The following is an 11,598-nucleotide window of genomic DNA, read 5'->3' as shown; positions in this document are numbered from 1 at the left end:
AGAAGAGCAGAGGCTGTATACGCGTGAGGAAGGGTAGAGAGTTTGCAGGGGTATGCTGAGGTCTGTACTGATGAGAGGGTAGGAATGATGGTTGTGCCTGTCCTGCACAGGCTGGGACAGGCTCAGCCTTACAGACCGACTGCCTAAGCTTGCTTGCCAGTCTTGAAAGCAAATCCTTTATAATCAGGTTATAAATTAAGGAAAATATGTGTGTATTGTCTGTTACAGGATAAAAATAACTTAGAAATTAGAACCTCCTAGAAATAGTGGAAGTTAACACATTTGCCTTGTCTGGCAGTACTTCCCAAAGCAGGCAAATCGTTGTCAAAATTAGATATAGCACCGATTATATAGTCTTTCAAAGTTAATGATGTTTTTGCTGATGTCGCTTAAACTGCAGTCGTTGCTGTTTCGACAACACTCTGTAGGTATTCTTTTCTGCTAACACCTATTCTGTAATGCATCTTGAAATTTCACTGCTGTGAAGCTTGGAGTGCAAAAGTAAACTGCATCTCTTTCAAAAGAGAAGCTTTAATTTTATTCCCACACAATAATCTTGTATTCCTCAAGTTTGTTAATCATATGTGATGTTTTATAGCCAAAGAAAATAATAGCTGTTAATTAGAAATTTATGAAATGTGTGGCTGTACATCTACACAAGGTTTATTTTGAAAGCTTGAGAAGTTAGAGAAGTCCGTTGTCCATTCAGTCACTGGGAATTTAATCAGATGTGACAGATTTGTTTTGCATTTTACTGGTTAGATTTACTGTCATTTGGTAACCTACTCAGAGAATTGTGTGGGTGGTGCTCTGGAATAAACCACAACTTTCCTGCTTGATCTTGCTCCAGTAGTTTGAAATTCAGCTGTAATAGACACAGTTGTTTTTCTAATTCACATCTGGATCCTTTAATACTCTTATTACATATTCAGTAAATGTTCTTAAGCATACTTTAGTGAGGGGTAGAGGGCTTTTGCTTGGGATGTGGCCACATGTAGAAAATACAAGACTAGTAAATATTTAAAGGACATGTTTTATAGGATGAAAAAAAAGTTGCTATATCCTCTATTCCCACAAGAGGACTGGCAGACTTTCTAAGTTTTTTTTCTTTTAAAAGTTATATGGCAAGACCATTTGTTCAATTGTTATTCTGAAATTTCCTGACTAATCTTGTTCTGAATTTAATGAAATTTGAGAGAATTATACACAAACAAGTAATGTGAGATATTGCCAACATCAAGAGCTGCCCTTTCTGGGTGTCTCATTGAATAACATCCCCTGGATCAGAGAGAGATACTTTTTCTTAACCGTTAGCAGCAGGCACACATACGTAGAATACACATTGGTTTTGCCATCCTCATCTCTAGCTCTCCTTTCCAGTTAAAAGATGAGTATTTCTTTCCCCTCAAAGACACTCGTGCAGTCTTTCAAAGCACAGTTCAGCTTGGGCAAGCTTGGAAAGAGATGCTGCATTTCTCAGCAATGTTCAAGAGCATTGCTGTTGGGTCTTGTCACTTCCCTGAGAAACGAGCCTGCATTCCTTCATACTCAACTGGCTCTGTTGTTACCTGTAGCACCAGAGGAAAACTAAAGGAATCTTGTCCCCGCCTCCTGTTCCAACACATTATGTCTTCTCAGCCCTGATCAGGGGCAGTCCTTCCACTTTCAAGGGAATTCAGTTGTGCAGAGAGCAAAGATGAAAGTCCTAATGTCCTGCAAATCAACACAGAGGCTAGATATGACTTGGAACAGCTGCCATTTAAATGTTTGAAACGTAATTTGTTCTATCACCATAAAAAAAAAGGCCTTACTGTGTCCTGCTATTTCCAAGCAATGGCTTTTCATCTCTTCAAATAGGATGCTATTTTTCAACAACAAATCACATTGTTTACAAATCATACTTTTGCCCAGTGAAAGTGAAAGCTGGTGGTTTTCAGAGCGGACTCAAGATCACTGAAGCTTTGCCAGTACAATGTATGCCTGGTGCCATAGCAGAAGAGCTGTCAGCGTAGACAGCCTTATAGCAGGACTAAATAGATAAGAGGTCTTCTATTTCTTCTAAAGGTTACAGAAACTTTTGTTCAGTTTGAAGAACTTGGTTTTGGGAGTTGATGATAAAGATTATCATTTCTTATATGTGACTTTTTGAAGTAAATTAATCCTTCCTGCATGATTTGCTTTTTGAGCAAAATACATTCTCTGGTTGATGGAATGCAAATAGAGGAACTGCTATTAATTACAAAGAAAAAGACAATATTACTTTGGACCTCAAAATATTACGTTGTCACATAAAAGCTAAGTTAACAGCTTTTATTATTACTTGGTCTACATGTAGCTTTGTAACAAGATCTCCATGTCAGCTGAAGCTGTATGATTTTTGCTAATGCAATAAAATGGTAGAATGCTTACTGTGACTGCAAGTTGAAGTGCGTAAAGTGTGCGTGTGTTTTGCTAATGTGAACAGAGTTATTTTAGATGTCAACTGAATGGATTCCAGAATTGCCTCACAGGGTAAGAAGGAAATTTGTTGCAGCTTATGTACACAAAAAACCAGAGCTGGGCTAGGATAAGAACCTCTGTGTCAACAGTTGCTTCTGAATAGTCGCTTTGAAAGCTCTTACCTATGCTCTTTGAAATACTTTTCGTTAGCAATCAAATAGCTGGCAGTAACTGTCAGCATGTAAAACCTGCTTCAGGCCACATTTTTTCCATGTATGACATTATTCAGAAAAAAGTCTGTTTGGGCATCATTTCTAAAATGCCATTTGTAAGCCTATGAAGAGTTTTATCATTGTCTGGTATTAGAAATGCAAGGTCTCATTCTTGTTAGTTGAGTGTGCAGGATTAATAATTTCAGTCCACTGCATATTTTCTGAGGATCATGTTCCTCATCTTAATCAGTGTCAAGTTTCTATAGCAACTAGAATTTAAGAGTGAGAGACAATAATGTGTGTTGCTATCACTGTTAGCCACTAAGAGTAATGGAGAAAATGTTTGAAAATAGATGTCCAAGTATTTTCACATGTACCTTCTTCCATCTCTTAAAGAACTTGGATTGAGACCTATGGATAGTGTAAGATCATATTAGTGTACATTCATTTAACTAGACATCAAATAATGTAGTTATTTAAATTGGTCATAGTTTTTTTCCAAAACACGGAGCAAAGAAGGATGCAATAAGCACAGTCATTTATGGGTTTGTCTTTGATCAGTGTGTATATAGCATAACCAATATAATTTAATGTGTCAACAGAGATATAAAAAACTTTGTGAAACCCTGTTGCTTTAATCACTAGTGTAGTCCAGGAGGAAGAGGTGACAGCAGAAAGATGCAGAGACCACTGCAAAGCACAGGAGGCAAGTGCGCTAAAATTTTGGAAGGTTTCCATGAGTATAAAAGCATGTAGAAGCTTGGGATGCTAAAGTCACTGGGAGTTTTTCATAAGCAGGTTTGGTGTGTAGTCTATGACACACAGAAACATTGGGATAAACAGTTTTTGTGACAGACATATTTAAAATCAGTATTTCACACTAGCACACCTTTCTAAAAATATCCAAACATGTATGGCTAACGCAAAGAATGTAGTCAATATTTTATTGATTCACGTATTATTATCAATTTGACTTTTAAATCAGTTATTCATTAGCTGAAAGATTCAATATGACTATTTTCTTGATTCTGTGAGTATTAAAGGGACACTGTCATTTTCCATGTGCATATGGCCTGACAAAATCTACTGTGGCAGAGGGAAGCTTTTCCCTTAGTTTGAATAGGCCGTCTCATCATGATGCATTTTCTCTTTTTTAGTTTAGTACTGAAGTGCTGCGTATTGTCAGCATGGTAAGTCCCATCTGGAAACACATTGCAAATTACTAGTGGTGAAGACATGGCACTTCATTTTGTCTAAGAAAAGTAAACCTAATTCATTTACTCATGGTAATACGCAAATACTTTTTTCTACCCCAAGATCCTGAAGACTGTCATAAAATTCATAATAAGATTGTAGTTCAGTCGTTGATCACCTTATTGTCCATAGAACAGTCGTATTGATCATGCTGTGAGATGTGTGTGTGTATATTTGTATAAGTCTGTGCTTTGTAAATGTATTGCCTGTGACCTTGTCCAAGTCCTGGGGACACCTCTTTTAATAACTCTCTTTTGAAGTGATTTTATGCACCTGAAAAAATACCTTTTTGCACACCTCTGAACCAAAATACCAACATTTTTGCTAGACATGCATGAAATTGCATGAAATTTGAACATTTTGCATGAAATTTGAACATTTATGACCTTGGTTCTTGGCTGCTATTGCTGCACAGGTTGGGAAAATTAAACAGGATTCAGCTGGGTCCACATAGCTTCCCTCATGAGTGGAGATGGGTGGACAGATGGGATTTATCCATCATCCCTGCTTCTTCCTAGTCAAGTGGAGGATTTGGAACAAAAGAAGGGAGAAACCTGAATAGCAAACAAGTTGGAACTGAAGCCTGCCTTAGCAGTTGCAGCAGGTAATATACTCAGGGAGCAGAGATGTCATTGGCAGAGGCCATTTTTTAATGCAGACTATTGTCTTCTATGGTGACTTGTTCCAGCCCTGCCTGTTTTATCTTCATTCCCTCTCCCCCTTCTTTCCATTTAGCTAGTCCTTTCTGAATGCAAATCACACTTGTATTCCTGGGTGGGTATAGTTGAAACCTGTATCCCATTGTGGTGTTTATTTTGCTTAATAGTTACATTCCTCTACTTCAAGCTTACTCTAAGCTGTTTAGGGCAGCAGCTATCATTGAGTGGACTTCCTGGAACAAATAAGGAACAGAAGCTTCTCTCTCTGACTGCTGTATGCTTGTAGGCACGTAGCAGGGAAGTAACTCTGCTTCTGTGCATGTCTAGCTCAAATCTATGTGCCTGCTGCATGCAACCTGGCTACTGTCTTTCTACAGTGCTTGAAATAACAAGGTCCAAAGTTTTGCTTGACATTTGCTATAATTGTATTGAAAGAAGTGTCTCCCTTAGGCTTGGAGGAATATTTAACTCTTAATAAGATTCTCTCAGTAAGGTAGCTTAAGGAATACATTATTTTGACACAAAAATTCTATCTCAACATTGTCTAAACGGTGGGCTAAATGTTGTCTAAATATGGAGCACATTTCCAAATAAAGCCGTGCCATCTTGTAGCAGTGTAAGACTGGGCATTGAAAATGAGGATGGAAAGTTTGAGCTCTAGTTTTAACTGATATTAACCTAATATTTTTTTGAGATGTAACCAAATTATATTTAGTACTGATTCTGAGTCTGATCCTGTTGCGCTCACTCATGTGTGTAGTCCTGCTTATTTCAAATACCTGCAAGCTTTGCTTGTTCAATTAAGATATTACAAGCCTGTTCTGAATTTCCTGAATTCACTTGCTTGGCCAGACTTTATTCAAAGTCCTAAAACATTTCGTTCCTGCTGTATATATTTTAATTACTTATGTCATATTTTAAATTTAATGAAGTATCTGCAAATGCCTGTGTTCATAGCAGATGCATCAGACTACTCCATTAGACACATGTATCACCCAAATAAAGGTGGAGATGAACCTTTTCCTAATAAGTTTTAAGTTCTGTAAGAGGAGAAACAGATAATAAAATTTACACTTAAATTTACACTAAAAATAAATTAAAATTTACACTTCTTAAATTTGCACTTGTAAGCTATAATAGGGGGAAGTTCAATACAAGTGTCTAGCTGAATCTCTCAGATTATGCCCCAGTCAATTTTTTATTTGAGGTAGCAATTCAGCTTTTTAATTTTATTTTTGTTTCATGTAGTAGTGTCTCTAGAGGAAACATAGGGAACAGAAAAAAATAAGAGCATTAGGCCACTTGGTGGTGTAATATGCAAAGGAAAATGAATCTGCCACGTTCAAGTGAAGGAAATGTACGTAATAGACCATTTTTATTTGCTTATTATCTGATTAAACACAGTACAAGACATTACCATGAACAGTTACTTTTTAAAGACCTTTAATTTCAAGCAGGTAGTCAAGTACATTTTGTAGGATAAATTCTGATTTTAGCTAAGCTCTTACTGAAGGTGTTTGTGTTCAAGCTATTAATGGTCTATTAGTTGGTTCAGAAATCCTGAACCAGTTCACAGTGGAAAATCTGTAACTTAAAAATGGAGAGGGCCACATGGAATCTGCAGCCCACCCTCCGTGTGTGACTTCAGTAACAGCTTTGGTTTTCATCTGCTAGAGTCTGGTGTCCCTCACATTCACAACAGGTGCAGCAGATTCTCCTCAACTCTTTGTATTTTATACACATGACTGAGAAGCTTGGGAGAAGCTGTGGCATTGCAGTGCTTTGGGAGATATCTTGACCTGCACAAGCTGTGGCAAGAAAGCAGGGGTAATGGGCGCCAACAGTCCAGTACGCTCTCCTGCAAATGCATACACCTGCCAAAGATACACGTGAGTTTGCATGGTGATACTGAAACACATATACACTTGTGCAGTGAATACCAAAAAGGGGGGTAATGTGTGGAAGGTCACGTTGGTGGGGCCCATTTATTTTTCTCCGTGCAATAAGAAGAATGAAAGGTCCAGCCTTCCATCGCCTTTTAGTTCAAACATCTTTTAGGCAGGTACAAAATGTTTAGGCTCAGCAGGATGCCGCAGGTTCTGCAGAGCAGTGTGCGCAGAGACAAAAATTTATATTGTATGCACTGGTGTTCATGTCAAGGTGAGGATAAAAGAGTCAGTATAATACTGCTGTGCAAATTCTAGTAGAAGTAAACATTTTCCATGCTAAGTGGGGCCTGCTAAGGAATGTCAGTTTTAGTCAAACTATTATTCTGAAATGGTAATCAGAATTTTCTTTTCGGGGAAAGAAAAAATGAAGGAAAAAAGAGGAAGTTTCCATTCCTGTTTGACAGAAACATCAAAATAACAGTTAAGTTTCATTTTCAGATTGAGGAAGGAAAAAATAAAGATGTTTCGCCTGGTATTTGGCTTGAGTTTGGTTTGGCTTTTTAGCCTACAGCCTAGAAATGATGTAAAATTTAAGAACAGCTTAAGCCTGGGCTGTTCAGATTAAACTGAAGATGTGATTTAGCCTTGTCCTTGATGATTGTACCCAATCTAGGTACTAAAAGAAGTAGCAGGTACTTGCTAATTTTAAGAACAAGTGACCAGGGTAGTGTCCAAGTGCGTACTAACCTTCTGGGACTGTGGCTTAGGTGAATTTATCTGTATCATCTTATTGTGTTCCTCTGTCAATCCAGAATGTATAGTTGAAGTGACAACTTCACATGTTGACTGGAAGAGCTGCAAGGAGGGGCTTACTCTTTAAATCAGTATCCTGTGCTTCAGAAGACAGACAACATCAGTGATGGTTGATCTGTTGCTTATTGTGCTTGTCAGTGTGGGTGATGACATCCTGGATCATGTTCTCCTGGAATACCTTCAGCACTCCACAGATTTTTATGTAAATTAGACCTGAAATATTTTTAACTTTCCCATAACAAGCCAGGTGGCAGATAATTGATCTCCTTATGTTGTACGTATTATCTCCCAAAACTTCCAAGTGGTACTGATGACCAAAGATGTGGTGTGGATGGGGAACACACAATTTGTAGCTTGTTTCTGTGGCTCCTGTGATATCCTCCACAATTTTGTTCTCTGAGTGAAAGCTTGGAGGAGGGCAGAAGAAACAGAGTGTACTGTAAGGTCACTTGACCCTTTAGATTGTTGATTATATGTAACCAAAATACTACTGTTTCAATATCCAAATATTAAGGACCTGTTGCAGGCTCTGAATACCTTAGAAATTACCACTTACAATTTACTACTATGTAGAAATTGCTAAGAAGTTTTCATTTAACCTTCTGCTTTTTTTTTTTTTTTATTCTGAAACCACTCAGTAGAATACAGATTCTTTAGAAGAGATTAACTGGGATCAGAAACTTGACAGTTGCAGAAGGGAAATGAAATTAAATGAAAACTTTGAGAGGATTGTCTGGCCAGGCTGATTTACTAGAACTCTGCACTGATTTTATCTTTTCCAAAGTCTTTGCAAATAAACTAGCCTGATGTGGAATGAGAGGGGAGATGGGTGCAATCTGGGGAGGGGAACATGGCTCCACTGTACTCCTCCTATGTTTCTTTTTTTTTGTGCTGCTTTTCTGTTGAGAGGGTTTGCTGGAAAAAATGTACTAAATGACAACTATATGATCAATGTTTTCATCACCTTTAAAGAAAAAATAACTCATTTGCTCAAGGGATTGGGGGAAGGAGTTTAAGGATTTAAGCATGTAACTATTCAGATGGAGCCTGTTTGGTTAGACCTACATTCCTTATGTCATTGCTCATTAATGTTGTTGTACCAAGTGTTTATGCATGAGTGTCCGAGAAGAACTGGATGTGATCAATTCAAAATGGCCTTGTCAGACTGCATGAAGAAATCACTCTGAGATATATATGGAAATGCATGCTTTATAATTTATTTGGACAGGGTATTCACATTGCTGCTTTAAGTATTTCTTCAAATCTTTTCACAGTTGATGATCAATTAGTGCTTTACTTGTTCTTTCTATTAATTTAAAACATGAAAACAACAGTATGGCCACTTCTTATAGGATTTTTATGTATCCTATGAAATTAAATCAATTAGATCAGTGATCTGTCTGGTTCCATCGCCAACAGGTTCTTAGGAGATCTGCCTCTTGTTGCAGTGATTTCCTTGTTTTCTCCTCTAGTAGAAGGTTAACTGAATTACAGCACTCTGTAGGCCCTGGGGCAAAAATCAGATTCTGGTCTTGGAATTGGAATGGACTTTTTGTGTACATTTTTGTAAACCCTTCTTTCCCTTCTGCAGTCTTCTTGTCTCCAAAGGAGACTACTAATTCTAAAAATTGCTTATCTTAACAGGTTATTAAAGTTTACATGGAGTTGTATTAGGCAACTTAAATGTGTGGTGGCATGGTTATGTCCTGATGTTACATCCTGATGTTGAACACTTACTTCTCTGAAGGACTGTCTTCCATACTGAGGATGGAATGATCTGCTATTATTTGAAGTTTTAAGCTCATGTTTTGTTTTTCACCTGTCTTATGGCAGGTGGTTCCACAGGCTGATTGGGCAAGCAGGTGTTTTCTTTTATCAGTGTTTTAAATTTTCTGTCCTTAATTTCATTCACATGCCTTTGTTTTTCCATATAGAAAAGCATTCATTTCAGTCATAGTTACCCTCATGCAAAATTTTATTGGAAAAACAAAACTGATTGTGTTTAACCTTATAGCAAGCTAGCCAGTATTTTTGCCCTAAAACTATACTACATTGAGTCATATAATTTCTTGCCTTCAGGTTTTTTTTTTTTTCTTTTTTTTTTTAAAGGAGCAATTTTTCGTCTTTGTTGATGCAGGGTAAAAGTTGAAAATGTGTATTCCAGAGGGTAAATTAACAGAAAATGGAAGTATAGAACTTATATTTGTTTTAAGGTAATGTGATTGTTCTAGTGGAAAGAGCCTAACTTGTGATATCTTGAATGCTTGGTGTAGCTCTTTTTTTCCCCTTAAACCTTGTCTTTATTGAAATATCTGAACATTAGGGGTGTTTCTAAATGTAGCTCCTGATCTCAGGCTACTCCTAAGTACTGTTGCCGAAGATATACATAGGAAGCAGTTCAGGAAGAAGTTTTAACCATACATTAGATGGCACTTTCAGAGTCCTTGCTGGACCAGCAATATTGCTGGAAACGTTTGTTTCAGCTAATCTATTAAGGGGTGTTGCAAATGTTTTTCTGCTTTCTATAGAACCTGTTTCTCATTTTGCAAGTGGATGCTAGATAAAAAGGACAATGCAACTTCAGAAAAGTAATTTAACATTTTTGCTTGATTTAGTTGGAGGCATAAATATTAGAGTTATACATACTCAACTGAAACCTTATATTTATTGTTACCTACCAGAATTCTTGCTTTATAGTACAGAGCAACACTTCACAGTTGCCAGGTTTCACTGGAGATGAAGTGATAATCTCTGACTGTAAGTTGTAAATTGCTTTGGGATAAAAGGTACTGCATAAATGTAAATTGTTACCTTATTAAATGCAAGTGTAGCATAACATGGTTTTCAAATTACTAATGAGTATTTTCTTTGCAAGTCTGATGGCTTTTTAAAGATAAAATAGCACTGGGTTTATTTAATCAGCCTAAAAGGTTCTTATCTAGCACATGTGATACTTATTTTTATTGCTGTAAACAAACATTATTTGGAATAATTGCAGGATAAAATAAGATAAAGTTTACAGTGTTTTTATTAGTCTTAATGTTTTGATTACCAATCAGGTTGTTTATTTTTCTGTTTAAATTAAAATCAGTATTTTATAAGACTTACTAAAATACATTTTTTTGTCTTGTTGCTATTTTTAACAACACACAAGTCAAATTGTCATAGAATCTATTCTAGATGTGCATAATGATTAAAGATGTTAACATCAAAAACACTGTGAGTGAGAAGTTTGTTTGGGGGATATTTAACTGAAGTATTGATGGGTTTGTATCATTTGTATTACTTGAGTTCCTTCCCCTGTTTATATGCTTGGCTTTTAATAGGGTGAAGGAACAAAAATCAATTATACTATAATTTAAATGAGTGTTTTCATCAGTAGACTGCAAGATCATCAAATTCTTATCAATCTAATTGGGGTTGTTAGGAAGTGTTAGGATCTCAGTTCTACCTAGCTTAATTTACCACTCATTTGAGCAACCATGAGAATACAAATACATGTTTACATACCAACGACTGAAACTTGAGAGGTAATATGCTTAAAACGATTTTGTTTTGGAAACTTACTTTATCCAGGGAAGAAATGGAGGAAAATAGCAAGGTTTTAAGTAGAAATTGCTTAGGAAGAAGGACCATAGCTAAGCATGTCCTTGAATGTCGAGCAAACAGGGGAAAAAACTCCCAGATAATTGGAAATTGTGAAGTTCTGTTACAGTTGTGAGAAAACCAGCAAGCAAAGCTTGATGAGAAAGGATAAGACAAAGTAGCAAAAAATCGATTAAGGCTTAAGTAATGATAAAAGAGGTATTCCCACAGTAGGTAAAAACTAATTTTTGTTGGACGCTGAACTTTTAGCAGGTTCAACATTGTTTCATTTTGTGCCAAACTATGCTTCATTCATTATATGTGCTTACATAATTTTAAGAATACTAAATGATGTATATAAATGACGAGAGCTTTATTCATGTGCATTTTAGCAAGTCTAATTTCACTCTAAGAGCATGTTCACATCAGGTAAACACTGTCATTCTGTGTTTTGATTTGATTCATTATTATTCTGACATAATTCATGATGTAAGACATTGAAAGGGAATAATGATCTAGTAATAAGCAATATGGCGAAAACTGAAACTACATTTTCCAGAGGTGTATTGCTAAGCCAACCTCATGGCCAAAAAAGGAACAGAAATCAGTAACTTTGCATTTGGTGTGAGTACACATAAATGACAAAAGTTGAAGGGATATTAAGTATCTATAAATATCTGTACTGAAATGAAGTTGTGTTTGTGTCCTGTATTGGTACATCTAAGGCAGCAATCAAGGAGGAAATTA

This window comes from Pelecanus crispus, chromosome 8 (assembly GCF_030463565.1).
Source record: "Pelecanus crispus isolate bPelCri1 chromosome 8, bPelCri1.pri, whole genome shotgun sequence".
Classification (NCBI taxonomy): domain Eukaryota; kingdom Metazoa; phylum Chordata; class Aves; order Pelecaniformes; family Pelecanidae; genus Pelecanus; species Pelecanus crispus.
This window is presented reverse-complemented; position numbering follows the sequence as displayed.